This window comes from Enhydra lutris, unplaced genomic scaffold (assembly GCF_002288905.1).
Source record: "Enhydra lutris kenyoni isolate GAN:26980312 unplaced genomic scaffold, ASM228890v2 scaffoldscaffold1, whole genome shotgun sequence".
Taxonomy (NCBI): domain Eukaryota; kingdom Metazoa; phylum Chordata; class Mammalia; order Carnivora; family Mustelidae; genus Enhydra; species Enhydra lutris.
Genome location: NW_019154085.1, coordinates 15,295,574 through 15,316,256, shown reverse-complemented (window position 1 = coordinate 15,316,256; position 20,683 = coordinate 15,295,574). Strand labels below are relative to the sequence as shown.

General features: G+C 42.2%; 1 protein-coding gene across 1 annotated transcript in view; it reads left to right on the top strand.

The window, feature by feature from the left end:
• Window positions 1-18,661: 18,661 nt before the first annotated feature.
• LOC111159924 (Ras association (RalGDS/AF-6) and pleckstrin homology domains 1) overlaps window positions 18,662-20,683 on the top strand; it is an 89,426-nt gene continuing 87,404 nt past the window's right edge. The window contains exon 1 of the mRNA XM_022522651.1: window positions 18,662-18,711. The gene's annotated coding sequence lies outside the window, so the exon portion shown is untranslated. The remainder of the gene's footprint in view (window positions 18,712-20,683) is intronic.

The following is a 20,683-nucleotide window of genomic DNA, read 5'->3' as shown; positions in this document are numbered from 1 at the left end:
CTTTGTAGGGTCAGGGAGACTCTGGAATCATCTATGCCCACTCAGAATGAAGAATTAGGTTTTTTCCACTGTATGTTTAATGTGGAAGGATCTCGGTTGGGCTGAATCCTTCTTCCTGGTCTTGAAGATATAGGAGTTTTCAACTGAGAAGAATTCCCTTGATAGGAGGAGGACAGGGCTCCTGAACCAACTTATTCAATCTCCCTGAGAAAGGAGATCACATTTATGCAGCTTCAAATCAGGTGAGAAGCTGAGACCTCCTGGTTTAGTCATGTTCCTAGTCAGATTTCTCAGAAAGGTCAACCATTTGGTCAGTGGGCTGAAAAGCTATTGGAGACCTAGTCTGAGGAATCAAGTCTGACATTGAAAGTAAGAGCTTTTGAAGAGCAAAAGGGCTCTGCATAAGTACAGAGTCAATAATGAGGTCAGGCTTTCTAGGACTGAGACCTCAGTAGGACCTTACACTTTGGAGAGACAAATCACACCTCAGGATCTATCCAGTGGATCAAATTCCTTCTAGATGAAGGATTGTGTAACCCAGCAGATGAGAGCTTTCTTTGGGCAGGCCTGGAAATTTGATACCTGAAATATAGAAAGCCTGGGGGAAAGACATCTGGGCCAACAAAGTTAAACTCCAAGACCAACAGCGTATCCAACCCATACCTGGCCTGACCTCAAGTAACCTGCTTCCTGCTACCTCGCCCCATGCCTGGCCTCACCTTAGATGCTACTGCTCTGTTCCCACCTGCAAAACCATGTCTGGTACAATTTCCTAGCCACTTTGTTCCCAGAATAGGGAAATGTCAATAATGACTACTTTCTTCCCCCTGAAGTAAATGGTTTTCTGCTCTCCTGGGAAAGGATGCTGGACTCTGCCTCCCAGAGATCTATTCCCAGAAGAAGAATCTCCCGAAGCAAGAATCTCATTTTCATCACTAATGTTTAGGAGGAGCCCGGTCTGTCCTCAAGGCCCTCTGTCTCCTAGAACTTTCTACTCTGTCCAACACAGTGATGTCCTCACTTCTCAACCCTAAGTTTACCCCTTTCCTTCTTTTTTCCCAAATATAGATCATGTTTTCTTGAATTCCAGATAGAATTGAATTATCCATTCAGATGACAAGTCTTTCTTCCCTACATCTTATACCTTCTATATTGTTTCTACTTTTTAATAATAAAGGTTTTAGCCCTATTTAAATGTGATATTTTATTTGCTAATATAATACTCCATTTATATTATTGTTTTACTTTCTCAGACTGAGAAAAGGTATTCTCATAGGACTTAGTAGAGAGAAGGTATTCTCGTAAGGCATAGGACTTACCTTCACAGGTATTAGTCCTGTAAGATCTCTTGACTCTCGTTTTTGTCATTTAGATCGATTTGTCTTTAATAGACATTTTAATCAACTCGTTAGTGGAGAAAAAAAACTTTGTGATGTTCCATGAACTCCAGAAAAACAGTGTTTACTTTTTTGGTTTATATGATGAAAGACATTATTTTGATCATTTTAAACAATGGGATGAAATTTTAAGAAGACTTTGATAATGAAAGACAAGACTTTAATACTTCTCTGTCCTCTCTGCCCCCAAAACACTGTATGCCCTAACCTAGACCCCTTGTCCTGTCTTGGGTTCTGGGTCCAGTCTGGTTTTGGCACAGGGGATTTAAAAAGCCTGAAAACCAGCCTTCTACTGGTTGTGCTCTGTCTGGATCCATTTCCTTGTTCTAATCACTGAATTCTGATCTAGTTCCCTATAAGCTATCTCCCATCTCTTACTCCCTTCACTAAATCACGCTAAATCACGACCTCTACCCCTTATTTTCCATGGAGTTTCTACCTTCCATTTCAGTTAAGAATGTGTTTGACTGTAAGCAACAGAATTCCCAACAGTGGCTTAACCAAACAAGTGGGGCTTGTTTTGTTTTGTCTTTTAATTACAAGAAGCCTGGAGGTGTGGCATCCGGGGCTAGGATTGTGGCTGCACAGTATCAAAGATGTAGCTTTGGGACTCCGGGGTGGCTCAGTCAGTAAAGCCTCTGCCTTTGGCTCAGGTCAGGATCCCAGGGTTCTGGGATGGAGGCCTGCTCAGCGAGGAGTTTGCTTCTCCCCTCCCTCTGCTACTCCCCCTGCTTGTATGCTCACTCGCATGTGCTCTCTCTCTCCCTAACAAGTAAATAAATAAAATCTTAAAAAAAAAAAAAAAGCCATAGCCTTACTCTCTTTTCTCCACCATCCTTAGTATTGCCTTCAATGACTATGTACTGATGCCGCCTGCTTCTACTCCACACTAGAAAACAAAAAGAAAAGAAAGAGTTCTTGCCAATAATGCTTAACCGTATTTTTCAGGAAAGCAAAATATTTCCCAAAAACCTGTCCGTTACTTCCAACAGACATCCTTTAATATGTCTTGCATTAGAGTTGGATCCCATGGCCACCCCCGACTGCCAGGGAGGGAAATGAGGGTGCTTTGGGGTAGCAAGCCATGATATATGTTGTAGTTCCCAGTCTGGTTTATTTAGCCCTGGGATCCATCTTGTTCTTGTCCTTCTGGGAACCAGAACCTGTGAACCCCAGACTTATCACAGGGGCAGTGCTACCTGCTTCCAGGCCTCCCTATTGCTAACCACCTGCCTGGGGTTCCACTACTTGTTTTTCTGACATGATTCATGGCTGTTACTCTCAGGATTTGACTAGACAGCTTCCCTTTGCCTTGGCTGACCTCATCCTCAAAGCACATACTTTATGTCCACTGCTTGGGCAGACACTCTGAGCCCCCCCCCCCCCCCGACCCTGACTCTGAGCTCCAATACTGATCCTCTGAGATAATTTAGCTTTTCAGTCCTACATGGCCTTTGAGCTTATGTTTCTAGGAGTATAGCTGACACATGGTAAGCCCTAACAAAAGTTTTTCTGAAGGAATGAAAGCCCAGGTCTACCTGATACATGGATTAGAATGAGAAGTTAGCCAAGCCAAAAAACTGGGAGGAATCATCTACGTTAATTCTTTGTTTTATATGACACTCTAGGAGTACATATTTCTATGTGATAAAAAATTTACATGCACGGGGCACCTGGGTGGCTCAGTGGGTTAAGCCTCTGCCTTTGGCTCTGGTCATGATCTCAGGGTCCTGGGATCGAGCCCCACATCGGGCTCTCTGCTCAGCGAGGAGCCTGCTTCCCACTCTCTCTCTGCCTGCCTCTCTGCCTACTTGTGATCTCTCTCTCTCTCTGTCAAATAAATAAATAAAATCTTAAAAAAATTTATGTGCAGGTGATTTGTTCTTCAATTGCTATGCTGCTTAAGAAGAGCTGGAGGAAAAAGATTTTTCTCCTCCTTTCTGGAGCCTTAAGGAAAGAATCAGGCACACATCCTCAAATTACACCAAGAGCTAGTAACTTTTTTGTTGTTGGCCTCCCCTACATGCAGTTTTAACGTCCCTGACTCTGTGAACCATGATATATAGACATGGGTAATTGGTGTCATATCTTCTCTAGAATAAGTTTATGGAAATATGACCTAATTGAGGAACAGTTCAAACAAGCACTAATATTTAATTAAAGGTCACGTTCCCCTTGAATAATACTTAAAGAAAAGAAGGTTTTGGTTATACATATAGAAGCATAAAACATAAATAGGAAATATGGTGAAAATATTTAGGACAAAAAAAATCTTTCACTTCAAGTCTGACAAATATTCTAAAGGGGCAGTCCCTCAATAAAAAAAAAATACGTAAGAGGCCTTTGTGGCTTCCCATTATTTGTTGTGGTAACAGCAAAGAACAGCAAAGATGTATCTCATCCTACATTACCATGATATTCTAATTATAACTTTTACTTAGCATTGCAATCACATGCATAAGTGTATCCAAAATTGGAGCAGAGGAACAGAGAATAGGAAATCTCCAGACAAAATGGAAACTCCTGTGTTTCTCTTTGTTAATTTCTACACTTCTAGGAAGAAGAAAAACAATAATTACACAGCAAAGATTATTACAGAGATTGCAAATATATTATAGGAGAAACTACTGGTAGCGACTTGCCTTACTCTTTACCAAATTATTTTAGGAGAAAAAAAAAAATCAATGAATGAGTTCAATATAAATACATGGGAAGGGATTTGCTATAAATCACCTAGTGATTCTTCTTACGGGATAACGGTTAACTGTCTGAATTACATTCGCATCAACAGTTTAGTTTTGGGTTTTTTTTGTTTTTTTTTTTTTTATGATTTTATGTTTCTATAATCTCTATACCAAATGTGGAGCTCAAACTCACAACCCTGTGATCAAGAGTTCCACGTTCCGGGGCGCCTGGGTGGCTCAGTGGGTTGGGCCGCTGCCTTCGGCTGGGGTCATGGTCTCGGGGTCCTGGGATCGGGCCCCGCGTCGGGCTCTCTGCTCAGTGGGAGCCTGCTTCCTCCTCTCTCTCTGCCTGCCTCTCTGCCTGCTTGTGGTCTCTCTCTGTCAAATAAATAAATAAATTAATTTAAAAAAAAAAAAAAAGAGTTCCACGTTCCATGGACTGAACCAGGCAGGTGCCCCTCGCATCAACATTTTTTAATGGGAAAATCAGGCTCTCAAAGGATGAAGTCTCTGGTGAAATTTTCTAACTTTATCAATTAATCCATATTATTGGTGTTCATACTTTGAACATTTTACACACTGGAATTAATCTTATATTAATAAACATCAGCTGTGGAGATAATTCCATGCGCCCATTTTCCTCGCATCTCCGATCTTTGACTTCTCTTTCTGTCAGAATTTCAACTGAGTTTGTGAAAGAGGGGAGCTATCACGTAGCTTACTAGGAGTTGATGATCCTTTTGCATTAAGGCTTCCGACAAAAGATTCTCATTGAGCTAAGCAAGCTTGGGCAATCTAACTGTGTGGGAGGATGAGGCTTTTAAGATATGTATTTATGGCTTCTTCGTGTATTTTCCTCTTTCTCATCCTAAATTCAGGAAGGTAGTAGGCCACATGCTTCTTTGCCTCGGGGGAGTATTAAATATGTCACAAGGAGAAAAGCAGAAGTTGCCTGCAAGATACTTCCCTAGTTGGGTTTATTTTCAAATGCCGAAAATGCCCCTCCTACCTCCTCCAGAAATCTATGCGAGATTCCCTGGAGGGAAAAAGAGAACTGAGTCCGCCTGGGAGGGAAAAGTTTGTGCCTTGAGGAAAATTAGAGATTTCTGTGCACCCTTGTTTTCCTGCCCTCTCCTCCCTGGTAGTAGCCTAAAGAAGTGGCCAAATATTTCCAGCCCATCAGAGATGCCTGTACCCAAAGATTGAATGAAAGCAGCTAGAGTCACAGATCTGAGGCTCTGAGAACTAAGGCAGTGTAAACACAGAGTGGTGGGATGACAGAAGGGACCTCCCCTGTGCTTTGAGGTTAGGTGAAGCCTCTGGAGGTCCTTGGCAAGGGATGGGGAGCAATAAGGTAGGAGAGCGCAAAGGATGACTGAGGTTGAATTTCTTGCCTACACTGTGGAAGAGGAAACTCCGAGTCAAAAGTAATTCAAGAAAACAAAGAAATGTGGTATTTTTTTGCACATAGAGTTTGAGGACAGAACAACTGAATACGGATGCTTAAAAAAAAAGATAAAACGGAAGACATACCTCTTTCCCCTACTGAAAAAGGGTAATGGTCCCTTTCACCAACAAATGATACTCTTCAGACACTGCGGTGAGCCAGCCACACATAGGAACTAGCTGTGTCCATTTGAGAATGTGATCTTGAAATACATATGAAGCATTTAGTGGACCAGCGTGCGTTTGAATATACAGTCCTACATCATTGCTCAAACGTCCCCATTGTTTCATTCAGTCATTCCATTCTTCTTCATTCATTCCCTGAGCATATGCCCTCTTATGTGCTCCCATAGGAACTTTTACTTGCCTTCGATAACAGTGGCCAAATTCTGCACTCATCTGTAACGTCCATAAGGGAAAGAGCTTTGAAAGGAATCGTTCTTTCCAGAGGACTGGAATCCCCATTATTTGTTCAAGCTTTAAAATATAGTGTAATGACAAGAACAGTGAATGGGAATATTTACTACTTTTGATCCATGATGGGCCAGCATTGATGCTGATATGGCTTTGTCCCCCTACACCTCCAAAATTAAAGCTGGAATGGATACTGGATTATTGTTGAGGTAGAAAAGGAGAAAGGAAATTTTGTCACAAGCACTTCAAGTTTCTTATGGAGAATAATCAGGCATTCTTCCTAATTTCAGTTCGTAGTAAACAAAACCACACACACACACACACACACACACAATGTTCATGGCTTCAAATTTAACTTATTTTCAATGAGACGTTGATCATTAGAGCAACAGGATTTTCCTCGGTGTTTAAAAGATTGGGAAGGCAATTTATTACAGATAGATATTGGTTATATATAATATTTTAACAAAAGATAGAATATAGCTATTTTATGCTTCCTTTCTTTCCCTAATTAAGGACTAATTCAGGTGTTTGGACTCACTTTTTAAAAATTAGGCTTTTTAAAAAGATTTATTTATTTACTTGAGAGAGAGAGAGAGGAGCATGAGTGTGGGTGGCGGAGGGACAGAGGGGAGAGAGCATGAGTGTGGGTAGTGGGTCAGAGGAAGAGAGAAAGAGAGAATCTCAAGCTGTCTCAGGGTTAAGGGCAGAGCCCAATGGGGGGGTTTAAACTCATGAGGCTGAGATCACAACTCTAACCGAAACCAAGAGTTGGAGGCCTAACTGACTGTGCCACCCAGACACAAAATTAGGCTATCTTTTAAGAGCACTTTTAGGTTTACGGAGAATTTGGAAGGAACTACAAAATTCCTAAGCATTTCCCTTTACCACCGCCCATGCCTTTTTCTCCTCCCAAGTCTCCCCATGATAAACATCTTGCCTTAGTGTAGTATGTTTGTTACAACAGATGAGGCAATATTGATACATTATTGTTAACTAAAGTCAATAGTTTCCATGAGGAATCACTCTTTGTAAACATCCCATGGTTCTGACAAATGTATAATGACACCTATCCACTATCATAGTATCATACAGAATAGTTTTACTGCCCTAAAAATAACCGGTGTTCCATCTACTCAATTCTCCCTCCCCTGGAATCACTTCTTAGCCTGGTAATAGGTATATCATTGGTGTTCTACTGTTCCTTGGGGACAGTGCTGTATAGAATTGGGTTATTTCGTGCTTATGTTAGAATTATTGTGAGGGGCACTTGGGTGGCTCAGTGGGTTAAAGCCTCTGCCTTCGGCTCAGGTCATGATCTCAGGGTCCTGGGATCGAGCCCCGCATCGGGCTCTCTGCTCAGCGGGGAGCCTGCTTCCCTCTCTTTCTCTCTGCCTGCCTCTCTGCCTACTTGTGATCTCTCTCTCTGTCAAACAAATAAAATCTTAAAAAAAAGAAAAAAAAGAATTATTGTGAGAAGAGTGTCATGGTCCAGGTAGAAAATACTTTCAAGGGGCACTTGGGTGGCTCAGTCGGTTAAACATCTGCCTTGGCCTCAGGTCGTGATCCTGGGGTCCTAGGATTGAGCCCCACCCTGGGCTCCCTGCTCAGCAGGGAGTCTGTTCTCTTTGCCCCTCCCCCTACTCATGTGCCTGGACATGCACTCTCTCACTCTCTCTCTCTCTCTCTCAAATGAATAAATAAAATATTTTCAAAAAAGAAAGAAAATACTGTCAAAGGTTTTTTTTTAAATACCTGACTTGGACTTAAAATTTACACATACTTGAGGCAAAAGATCAGAAATAAACTCAAAGGCAGAAATTGGGTGATATCTCACATAATTAAGTTTTCCTTTGGAAGAAAGCAGATGGATAGATCAGGCAAAGTTTTTAACTCATCCTTGCGTGTATTTGCAATAAGACATTCTCTTTTCATGGAGAAAACAACAAAAACTTCTGCATACCTAGCTATGACATTTGTCATTCAAAGTTTTTCCCTCCTCTGCATAAGATTAAAGTTTTATAAACTAGATCCTTATAGTTAGTAAGAATTTTTCTGTGGTCATTTTACTCAACTTCTTGCCTTTAGACAAGATATCCTTAAGCCATTCCCCCCTCCAATTTTTTTTTTTTTTCAGAACTACCATAGAAATACATTACATGAAGTTCAGAAAGAATTTATTTGTTTCATACTCTTATGGTGATAAATCTATCTAGGCACACCTAAATTTCATCATGTGGTTGTATGATCATTTCCTACCTCAATCTCAATTCCAAGAACCCTTCTTCTGTATAGCAAATTTTCACAAACATTAAGATTATTGTTAGGTTCACTTCCATTTTTTTTTCTCCTCACAGCTAAATATTTCTGGCTTCTTCATCTTTTCCCATCAGGTCTTACTTCCCATTCTTAAATTATCTCTGTGGAAATGATGAGAAAACATGCAACAATATAAAAGGATGACAATGAAAGTATCTTTCCAGTGTACCAGTGTACCAGGCCATGTAAAACTTATAACTTCACAATGGCCTCTGCTTTCATCCAAGAGGAACTACACCTTAATATTTCAGAGCTTAGACTTAACACACAATTTATTCAATCAACATGGAGAAGGAGTTCTATGAATGCAATTTGTAAAACGTGGTATGGTTCTCCACCTCATGGGGTTTATGAAACCATAAAAAGTGGATGTAGGTATTGAATGGATGGTGCAGATCTTGCATGTTATAAACATCTAGAGAAGGAAGATTTCTCTGGCTATCTTGGTGGGTATTTCATGGAGTGTCCTAGAGGTGGCTGGGAAGGTTCGACAGGATTTGGATGGGCAGGGCAGCGAGGTGAGGACAGCCCAGACCAGGAGAATGAGAGCCAAGCCCTAAAAGCAAAAGCCAGTAAGTGAGCGGGGAAAGATGTGAAGGCCCACCAGAGCGTAACAATGTTGAGAAGTGGAGCCAGGGAAGGAGAGGGTGGTGAATAGCTTTGAAGACAGCCAGAGGAGCTATTTTGAGACAGCAACAAGCAACAGGGAATAGTTATGGGCTTAAAAACATACCTATTTTAACCTCTTTTGTTGCAAATGATAGTAAGAGCCAGTTTGGGCAGAAAGAGGAATCTATTGGTTTATATATCCAAACCTACGGAAGAGCTAGAAGTTCCTTAGACAACTCTAACCACACATGCAAATATCACTGGGATTCTCCGTTTTCCTCATCTCTGCTTTACCCTCATGTTTTCTATGATATTAGAACCATAGTCACCAACATTTTCTAGTTTGCCTTTTCCTCAGTGCCCCATCAGAGAAGAATTGCTCCCCCCCCTCCAAATTCTAATTAAAAGAAAGAAAGTAATGTTTGGGAAGTTCCCTGGTTACCCCAGTGTGGATCACATGCTCTCATCTGTAACCAGTAAAGAGGTACCATGATTTTCAGTTGTCCTTAAAATCACACCGTTGAGGTGGAGGGTGGGTTAGGAGGAGCAGTTCCAAAAGAAACATACTGTCTCCAGAAAAATAGAAGAGGACAGGGCAGAGAAAATAGCAAATGTCCTCTATAATGATACTAATTTTTTCATTGTCATTCTATGAATAAAAAAGTAATGCAAGATCATTTTGAAAACTGGGAATATTGATTAAACACAAAGAAGTAAAAATTAAAATCACCGGAAGTTCTTAATCTGGAGTTAATGAACCTGTTAGTATTTTGGTATACTTTGTTTCAGTTTTTCATGCAAATTTGTGTGTATCCATGTATAGGTGTGGTAGACAGGATAATCCTCCTCCCCTCAAAAGATATCAAGGTCCTAATTCCTAGAACCTGTTACTTTACACAGCAAAAGGGAATTTGTAGATGTAATTAGGGCTCTTGAAATAAACAACCTAACTTTATACCTAAAAGAGCTAGAAAAAGAAGAACAAACCCTAAACCTAGTAGAAGGAAGGAAAAAACAAAGATTAGAGTATAAATAAATAAATTAGAGGCTTAAAAAAATGGAAAATTGCAATGAAACCAGGAGCTAGTTCTTTGAGAAGGTAAACAAAATTGATAAACCTTTAGCCAGACTCACCAAGGAAAAAAAGAGAGAAGACTCAAATTTTGAGATGGAAAGATTATGCTGAATAATTTGGTTGGACCCAAATTAATCACAATGGTGCCTATAAGAGGGGGGCAGGAGGGTCAAAGTCAGAGAGAGACGCTGGAAGACGGTATGCTGTGGCTTTGAAGGTAGAGAATGGGGCCATGAGGCAAGGAATACAGGCAGCCTCTAGAAGCTAGAAAAGGCCAAAAAACAGATTCTTCACAGAGCTTCCAGAAGGAATGCAGCTCTGTCAACACCTCAATTTTAGCCAGATGAGACTGATTTTGGACTTCTGACCTCCAGAACTGAAAGATAAAAACTATAACTCTAGTTGTTTTAGGCAACTGAGTTTATGAGAATTTGTTATAGCTGCAATAGAAAAACTAAACAATGGGGGCACTTGGACGGCTCAGTAGGTTAAGGATCTGACTCTTGATTTTGGCTCAGGTCATGATCTCAGGGTTGAGATTCAGTCCCAAGTCAGGCTCCATGCTGGGGCTGGAGCCTGCTTGGGATTCTCTCTCTGCCTCTTCCTCTGCCCCCTCCTCCCCACCCCTCACATGCTCCCTCTCTCTCTCAAAAGAAAGAAAGAAAGAGAAAGAAAAGAAAGAAAGAAAAAAAGAAAATTTAAACAATGGATACATATATATGTATGTATATGGAGGGTTGGGTTTTTTGTTTTCAACAAAGTCAGGATCATACTGTACCTGATGTTTTGTGATATACAGTTTTTCAAAATAAAGGTTGTCATTTTGTTTGTTTGTTTGTTTCTAGCAGAAAAAATGACCCAGTGAAAGTGGTCCTGACATTACCTAAGATTGGTTAGAAGTATTATGCAGGGTGTTTCAAAGGAAGAAGGGGGAGGCTAGTGGGAACAAGTGCACAGACTCTTGTAAAATGCTGGTTTGAGATGCTGAATATCTTGAGAGGTGTAGTAGCAGAGAGAAGAGTGAAGAAGGGACAATTAGGACAATTAGGGACATTGGAAGAGCATGACTGATGGGATTCACCCAGTGACAACACTTTAGGTGATGTCATGATCTTTGGCATAGCCTTGCCTCAAAGCACATAACTGAACAAAAGTTCTAGTGATCAGCTATTCATCTGTTTACTTTGTTTTTCCATGACGTATTTTTCAAATGATTTTTCTCAAGTAGTTCAAAGAATCAGGCAAATAGAACCATGAGGCAGCAAAGAGAGAGAGCCATTTCTTAACACAATCATCAATCCCCTAGAGGATTTATAAAGGAAAAGAGTGTTAAGTGATAAATATATAATAGAGGAATCTAAAATTGTTTCTGGTAAAATAAAACTTGTGTTTCAAAAAAGCACATTTTGTCTCTATATTGCATACTTACATGTTGACCATAAAATTTGAAAACCTAGATAATATTTTATTTTTTTACAGATTGAACACTCTCAATTACTTCTTCTAGGGTGTGCTAAAGATGTACATTTATTCAAAGAAAATGTGAGACACAAATCATCTGAAGCCAAGAATCACAGATGGGTGTGCAAGGGTCAATGGAAAGACTACCTTAATGTACTATGTTCATTGCAACTTTGCACGATGAATTGAAATATACATTGCCAATAAGGAACAATATATTGAACATATTGTGCAGTATAATTGAACACACCATGTGTGATAATATCTATAAACCATTTATTATATATAGAAAATATAGATGTGTATGTGTGTGTTTCCAATCTTTCCTTCACCCAGTTTTTTTTTTTTTTTTTAAGATTTTATTTATTTAAGTGGGGGAGGGAACACAAGCAGGGGTAGGGGCAGAGGGAGAAACAGACTCCCCACTGAGCAGGGAGCCTGATGTGGGTCTCAATCCCAGGCCCTGGGGATCATGACCTGAGCCAAAGGCAGACACTTAACGGACTGAGCCACCCAGGCACTCCCATCCCTAGTCTTTAATTACTATGTTTCCAGTCATTGTGGCCACCAGGTGTGTTTGTCTTTATTTACTTCTTCAGCCTTGATTTCTCCCCTCGGATGGAGTCCCTTCAACTCAACAAATATTTACTGGCCAGCAGTCATGGACTGAACTGCATCCTCCTCCTGTCTTTACCATCCCCCCATCTGGAATGTTTTTCCCTGTTTACAGTGGCAACTCTAGACCTGGCAATAACCCACACTAAAGGGATACTTGATGAAGGTCCATGTTCTGCCCTGTGCTTTCCCATTGCAGACATTTTTGAGATGGGCGTAGCGTTCATAGTTTATTATTAAGCACTAAACACCAAAGTCACTCAATCTTTCAATTAGTGTGTGTAGCTAATATTACTACCACTAATTTAGTTACTGAGCTAGAAAGCTGGCTCCAAAGTAGCACTCTGTAACATGTGCTTAATCAGAGGATTGCTGAGTTCTAATTGGCTGAATTCATATGTGGTCTGATTGCAGATGTCAGGACATTCATAAGAGTGCAGGTTGTGATCCCTGCTCTTGCATAATAGTTGCTGTTTTTTCTAAATAAATATCTGGAAATGTCCAGTTCTACCGATTTTGCAGATAATATGCCCCCCCCAAAGGGCTACTCATAAAAAAAATATATGATCTTTAAAAAATTATAAAGGATATGTAATACTCTATTTACTATGTATTTATATTACATAGGACATGTAAATCCTACTTGTGGGAAAGAAACAGACATACTTTCAGGAAAAGATCAAGTGTTCTGCTGTTGTTAATGTTCAACTATGAGGGGTCAGATATGTTTAGTATGGACCACTGGAGGCCCTTGCCTCACCTTATACTGGTGCCCCAGACCCTGTTTTTCCCCTTGGCATTCAGATTCTAAGAGCCACCTAAGTCTTACTTCTTCCATGAAGTCATCTTTTTTTTTTTTTTAAGATTTTTTTCTTTATTTATTTGACAGACAGAGATCACAAGTAGGCAGAGAGGCAGGCAGAGAGAGAGGAGGAAGCAGGCTCCCCGCTGAGCAGAGAGCCCTATGCGGGGCTCTATCCCAGGATGCTGGGATCATGACCTGAGCCGAAGGCAGAGGCTTAACCCACTGAGCTACCCAGGCGCTCCTCCATGAAGTCATCTTAACCTGGTTCAACCCCACTTAATTTCTCTCTTCTCTTAACCCCTGTTGTATTTACAGTCTGTGTTAGAACCGAGTATTGTTCTGTTTTTTTCGTACATTCTTGTCTCACTAATAGTCTCTTGAATGCAGAGATCCCTTTTTAAATTAAAATTAACTTTATTTTCTATTAAATAATATATGTGCTGTGTGCTATTTTCCTCAACAATTTTAGATTTTATATTTAAATAAATTCTAAAAAAATTAAATATAATTTCATTTCTCTTCATAAATATCAACTTGGTTCATTCAATTGCCAATTAAAGAATACAAATTCATTAAAAGACAAAGAAATAAAAGAAAGTACCATAATCATACCACTCTGCAATAAACATTTTTGCCTTCTTGTTGGATTCTCTTCTAGATTTTTTCCTATGTAATATTTTTTTTCATGAATTCATATTGTACATGTTTGTAATTTTGTACTGATCAATATATTGTGCATATATTTTCATATCAAAAACTATTTTCCTAGAAATCATCGTTTTCTTAATCTCACTGTTGGACATTTAGGGAATTTCCAGTTATTTGCCATCATCCTACAATATCTTAACTAATGTTTTGTTCTTACTTCTTAGAATAAATTCACAGAAGAGAAATTGCTTGATCAAAGAGACACAGTTTAAGGTATTTTAACGTCTATTGCTAAACTGCCCTCCAGAATAAGGTTGTAATGATTTACATTGCCGACAGCAGGATATAAGGGTATGTTTTTTCCCATTCAAGAATGGGTGAGATCATTTTCTTTTTGGGGGGGGGGTGAGATCATTTTTTAAAATCAGAGATTATATCTCGTACTTTTCTAGTACTCCTTAAAGTGACTCAACAGAGCTGGAGATACAGTGGACACCAAAGATAGTTTTGATAAATTGGTAAGTAGTGTTCTTTTCACTACTTATGACTACTGATTTTTTTAAGTAAATAATTATTCATTCACTCAGCATATTTATACTACATGGGATTGTCCTTGGTGTGCCTACTAAAAATCAATATAGTATCTAGAAATGAAATAAATACTTTGTTTGAATTACTGAAACATAAGACAGTGGTGACTAGTTTCAAAGGTAATATGTATAAAAGCTACTCTTAAGAAGAAAGTGTCCTATTGTCCAAGAAGTCTCTTGAGAACAAACAATTTGTCTCATTTTTCTAAGAATAGGAAGTACTAAAACTTCTCCTCTGGGGAAAAGGACTGTGAACTTAGGATACGAAAATCTTCCCATTCATTAACTATTACAGCCTTCAGAATCAGGGCAATTGTGTCAGAGAGGAAGCCAAGATCTGGTGTGGATTTTCATAGTATCAATACATTTTAGAACCTGTCCTTCCTTCCATATGAAGGGGGAAAAATCAGCACTAAAATTTCTGGGGATAGTTTTTATGTTTCTACTCATTCCTGAAAGTTTGTTTTATTTAAAGATACATCAGGGCTAGGGCAACTAGATGGATGTCCTATTTAGTTAGGTGATTTAGTATTACAAGACTCCTGCTAAATTACCAGAAAGACCATACTAAGGTAATAATTGGTCCCACTTTTCCAATGTACAATTCTTTCCACCTTATGTAAAATGGTAATCATCAAAAATTAGCATAGATTTAGAAATTACTGATTTGAAACCTCCATTAAAAGATTATATCCCATAATCCTTTTATAACATTTTTCTCTCTATGATTTGCTGAAGGTACTAGAATGAGTTTGTAGCTCATAAAGCATTATGTGGTAGAAAGAGCATGTGAGTGGGGTCAGCAGATGTGGATTCTAGTCCAGTCTCTTCTAATAGTTATTGAACTTCAGGCAAGTCGCTTCTCTTGGGGCTATAGTTTTCTTTACTATAAACCAAAAATCTGGCTTAGGTCAGCATTTCCTTAAGTGTGTTCTGGAGAACGCATGTTTTATGAGCTGTTCCACTGAAAAAAAGCAGTTCAAGGTTGAATACATTTGGGAAATACTGCATATAACATGTGTCTCTTAGAAATTCAGTGAACATTAACATATTAAAACCACTGAAAATCACTCTAGCTTAGAAACCCACTAAATTTTGGTTAGCCTAGCTTTTTTCACTTTTTCGATTAAAGGGAAATTTTATGTTTGGGGATCATATCAACAAGAGGTCCACATAACACACTTTTGGGAAATAATGGACTAAGATCCTTTGATATGCCTTGATTTATGGTACTACTATTTCTCCTACAGGTATTCAGCCTGTCCCCTGAAATCTGCTCCTCCTTCCAGGATCTCTACTTCACGGAGATGACCACGACATTCCAGCCTGCCTCCCAAACCAAATTCCTGAGGGTCATCCGCGCTCTCTCCTTCTCCATTCCCTCAGATCCAATTACACACCAAATCCTAGGGAGTCCACCTCCTTCATATTTCTCTCATCTAGTCCCTCCTGCCCACTTCCCTTGCAGCATATCTTATCCCAGTTGTTGGCACCACCTCCTAATTTACTCCTGCTCCAGTCTGGTCTCCCTGGTTTCCAAAGTGCAAACTCAGTTGTTCTGGGGCTTAAAATCTCCATTAATATTTCCTAGAATATCAAGTTCAAACTCCTCGGCTTAGCACATGAGCCCCACCCACCACCCTCTTTTTAAAGAAGCCCTTCTGAGCTTTTCCTCCCATCTCTTTGACCCTTTTCTGTGCCTGTCCTGACAAAATGGAACTGCCTGCGGAGTGTTGTTCTGTTTGGTACCTCCATTCCTGCGTAGGTATTATTACCTTTGTCTGAAACACCAGTTCCCTCCTTCCTCATCAGGTTAGCTCCTCCCTGTCACTGAACATTCAGTTCAAGAATCCCCTCCAGTGGCACTTGGTGGCTCAGTTGGTTAAGTGATGGACTCTCCATTTCAGTCCAGGTCATGATCTCAATCTCGTGAAATGGAGCCCCATAGCAGGCTTTGTCCTCTGCAGGTAGTCTGCTTGGAATTCTCTTTCTCCCACTCCTTCTGTTCCCCCCACCCACACTCTCGCTCTAAATAAATAAATAAATAAAATCTTAAAAAAAAAAAAAAGAATCCCATTCCCTGGAAGGTTTTCCTGAGTAGGGAGTGAACTCTGCAATAATGACTTCCTTGCATCCTTTACCCACCAGACTATGTACTTTTTGAGGGCACCTTTCTTGCCCTTTCTTGTCTTTCTTGCCCTTGTATTCCTAGGCTTTAGTTAAAACTCAATAAACCCTTGTTGAATGAATGAATAGTTTCATGGTTTAAAGGAAATGATGAGAACTTGCTTACTTTCCTCAATGGCTGAAAGTGACTTTTGTTTTATTTTGTTTTTCTTTCTTATTAACCTTGACCAACCTAAGCCCTGGGAGGAAAGATAGTTGACTAAGAGCTATCTAAAAAGCGCTCAATAATCTATTTTTTTAAAGGATGTTCAATGAGAGGAGTATCTTCCTTGGATAGTATAACTCAGTCTGGAAATAGCATTTGATGACAATAGAGATTTATTAGGTCTGGCACGCAGGTGTGTATAATCTCAATATACCTGGTCAAGAGGGAAATGGGAATGAAAGGCTATAGAAAGATATGTATGAATTATCACTTATCAAAATGTTTGCATTTGTTAATTTAAAAATATTTATTGTGCAGGGTACCAAGCTAGTATTATGGAAGATAGAAGAAAAAGCAAACTGCTGTATTACATTCATTAGGAAAGGTCATAACTTACTGAAATACTTATAATTAGAGGTAATAAACGATGAATCCCACAAGAAAGGAACACAAGGCAAGGAACTGGTCAGCAGCACCGTCTTCATTTATGACATTACAGTATTCTACCCAAGAATATTAAAGCACCTACAAAACTTAAAATACAAAAGTGCAGTTATATTTCCAAAGCACAAATACCTCAAGAGTGAAATGCAGTTGTCACTGTATCATATGGTTCTAAATACCAATTTGAAACAGATTGTGTACCAGTTTGGAACAGATTGGAACCCTTTGAAAATCTTCAAGAATATCTGAAAAAAGGGGATGTAATCAACCCAAACAGGATAGGGCCCCAGGACAGAAAAATGAACACTCCGGTTCTTAGAAAGGGAGCCCAGGTGTCAGAAATGTACAGTCAATTTTTTATCTGTGAAAATGCAAGCTGCAGATACTCTTACTTAGTAAGCAAATGGTAAGACATGATAAAGGAATGTTCACTGCCACTAATTCCAGGTCACATGTATGACTGGTCAGCTGCTTTAGTGCTGTCAACAAACTTGCTTTGCAGGGAGCCAGGCAAAAATGATTTAATTCTATTTTTCTCTTTTATCAACTCTAGGAGAAGGTCAAAATAAAGATATAAAAACTTAAGATTAGGGGCACCTGGGTGGCTCAGTGGGTTAAAGCCTCTGCCTTCAGCTCAGGTCATGATCTCAGGGTCCTGGGATCGAGCCCCCCATCAGGGCTCTGTGCTCAGCGGGGAGCCTGCTTCCCTTCCTCTTTCTCTGCCTGCCTCTTTGCCTACCTGTGATCTCTGTCAAATAAATAAATAAAATATGTCTTAAAAAATACACTTAAGATTAAAACTTAGACGTCTAAGACAAGCCTGCATCAAAATAAGCAGTATCTGAGGAATTTAGAGCTTGGTGACCAAGAAAAATGCCAAAACCTTATTCCTAAACAATGTCAGTAAGAGGGTGACAGAAATCAAGAACGAAAAACAAGCAAATTTCAAAAGTAAAAAGTAATTAAAGATAATGGAAATGCCCAGTTTCTAAAAGCATCTCAATACAGCGCATGAAAATACAGAGAGTTGTCGACCAAAATGGGTTTTCCTAAAAAAAAAAAAAAAAAAAAAAAAACCGCCTCACAGACTGCAACGACAATGGTCCTGAGGCATGTGGTGTGTTGCTGGGGACCACATGCATGCAGACAGGTCCCTGACAGATCTGCTCGACGCTTCGGTGAGTCCCACGGCCCTGGGACAGAGGCCACTGGGCCTGCGTCCAACGAAAGGCGAGCAGGGGGTGGAACGGCACCGGGATTTTCCTTCCTCGCTCATTCATTCTGATTCACTGGTTCCTGGAGGCGGTTCACAGGCGCGCGCGGAGGAAAGGCGGAGCACCGCGGGGAGCCGCGTCTGGGTGCGGTCCGGCGCCTGCCGCGAGGGTGAGCTGGGCGGGCACAGGGGCGCGGGCGGGGGGCGGGCGCCCGGGAGGGGCGGGCGGGGGGCGGACGCCCGGGAGGGGCGGGCGGGGGGCGGACGCCCGGGAGGGGCGTGCGCGGCCGCCTGCGCCGGAAGTGAGTGGTTGGCGGCGGGCGGGGGCAGCGAGCGGTCGGGCGCGAGTCGGTCCGCCCGTCCGCCGCCCGGCCCTCGGCTCCGCCTTCTGCGTCTCGGCCGGACGCGGCCGCAATCGGATCGGCCACGGCTGGGCGTTGCGGCCGCCCCGCCCGCTGCGCGCTCCCGCCCCGCCTCCGCCGCCGCCGCCCGGTCGGTCGGTCGGTCAGTCAGTCTGTCACGGTGCGCGCGGCGCGGGAGCTGCGGGCGCTCACGGCGTGTCCGGGGAAGGAGCGCCGCGCCTGAGGAGGCGGCGGCGGGAGCAGCGGGAGCGACGGCTGCCCGGCCCCGGGCCGCTGGAGGATCGAGCAGCTGCCGCGGTGAGTGCTCAGCCTCGCCCTCGGGGCGGGCGGAGAGGCTGGCGGGGCGCGGACTGTGAGGCGCTGCCGCGGCTCCCGCCTCCATTTTCCCGGCGCCCGGCCCGGCAGTCCGGGCGCGGTGCGGGCGGCAGAGCCTGGGGCGGGGTCGCTGCGGGGCGGGGGCCGGGCTCGTTGAACCACGCCCAGCGCGGCGGCGGCGGGTAGGTGGGGGTCGGTGGGGCCAGGGCTGCCCCCCGGCGCTCCAGGGGGCAGCGACGGAGGGAGACAATGAGATACAGGACCGCCGGGGGAGGGTGCGGTTGGGTTTGGACCTGGCACCGGGTGCTGGTGGCCCGGGACCGCGAGGAGGAAGGGATTCTCCCCGATTAGCCGCAGAAAGCGGTGATTCGGTGTCTGGGGTTCCTCGGGCTTCGGTGCCCCCCGCCTTTCATAAACGAATTCAGTGCAGAGATCTGGAAATGCGGGGCGCCTTCTGCGCCTCCTGATGAAGTGGGCTAAGTAATTGCTCCCTGGCTTTTGAGCCCTCTCTCCTGTCGCCGTGTCTGTGTGCATTCCCGCCGGAAATCCAAACTGCGGGTCATGGCGGGGGCGGGGGGCCGTGGAAGAGCGTTCGGATGCCTTCATTCTAAAACAGTCTGAAAGATGTGGTTCTCTGATTCAGGTCTTAGGGGGTCCCCGCCGTGCGAGCTGGGAACCGCATCAGCCTTAAGTGCTCGTGAGCACGAAGACGTTGCGGGGTATGAAATAAGAGCTTTTTAGAGGGGTATAGGCGTCGCGTCACATGTTGTCTCGTGTGTGGGGGTTTCTTATATTCTGTGGGAAGAGCGGTTGGGGAAATCTGGGAGAATTGAAAGATTCTTCACTTCCCCGCCCAGTGAGGGTCGATGTGCCCGCAGCATTTCTCCCGGAGATGGGGAGAGCTGCCCGTGTGTATGTCGGAGCTGCTGTAGAGGAACCGTGAAGGTAACGGGCTAGGGATAGGGCGTGAACAGCTTATTAAAAGGGTGGTAGTGAGCTCATAGGAATATTCAGTTCGGCGGATCTTTATGGAATACCTGCTCTTTGGTAGCGTGGGGGACACAAAGTGGATAAGACCTGCAGCTCGGCGTGGTGGAAAGAGCTCTTGGAAGCCAGGCAAACCAGAGGCTGCCTGAACCCTGCAACTGGCTAGCAGTAAGACGGCTAAGCTATTAACCCTCAGCAGTACTTTCCTATCAGAGAAATGGGAATGACACCACCTGTTGTTGACCTTCCCGGGTGTTGTCAAACAGATTAAATGAGATAATGTATGCAAAATGCCTAGCACGTTTCAAGGTTCTGAGGTGTTGGCAAATGTTGATTCCTTTCTTCCTGAGCCTACTGCTTTTGGGATTTTCCTGAGGGTAAGGAGCGGGAAGAAGTTAAGGTAGGTAATCGTAATGCAACGCTAAAATGTTGAAGTCAAGTTACAAAATAGGGGAGCAAAGAGGAGAGATAAATTCCACATTGGGAGCACTGGGGGAAAATTCGCGGAAGCTGTGGGATTTCAGTGGAACCTTTAAGAATGGGTAGAATTAAAAAAAGAAGGGGTAGGATTTCAACTGCTGTAGATGGCGAGGACATCCCAAGCAGAGGTGGTACTATCCTTTGAGAGCCCAACTGAAGAGTAAGACCAATGGAGGAAGGGCAAAATAGAGACGCTCAAAAGCTTTTTAGCTCTTGTTGAGTCTGACCTTCAAAGATTCTCTGTTATTTTGCTTTTTGTGTTGTGAATTTCCCGGAGACCAGATCTAGCCCTATTCAAGTAAGTACCGAAATGTCTACAAAGCTTTAATACATGATTTTTTGGGGTTAGACATTTTGTGCTATTTGGACTGCTGCTCTCTTGTGTTTGAATTTAATAAAGAATTATTTGTAGATGTCTCCTCATGGTGAATATTAGCTTTATTTGGTAGAAAAAAAGCAGCTGATTTTTTAGATTGAGCGGGTCTCA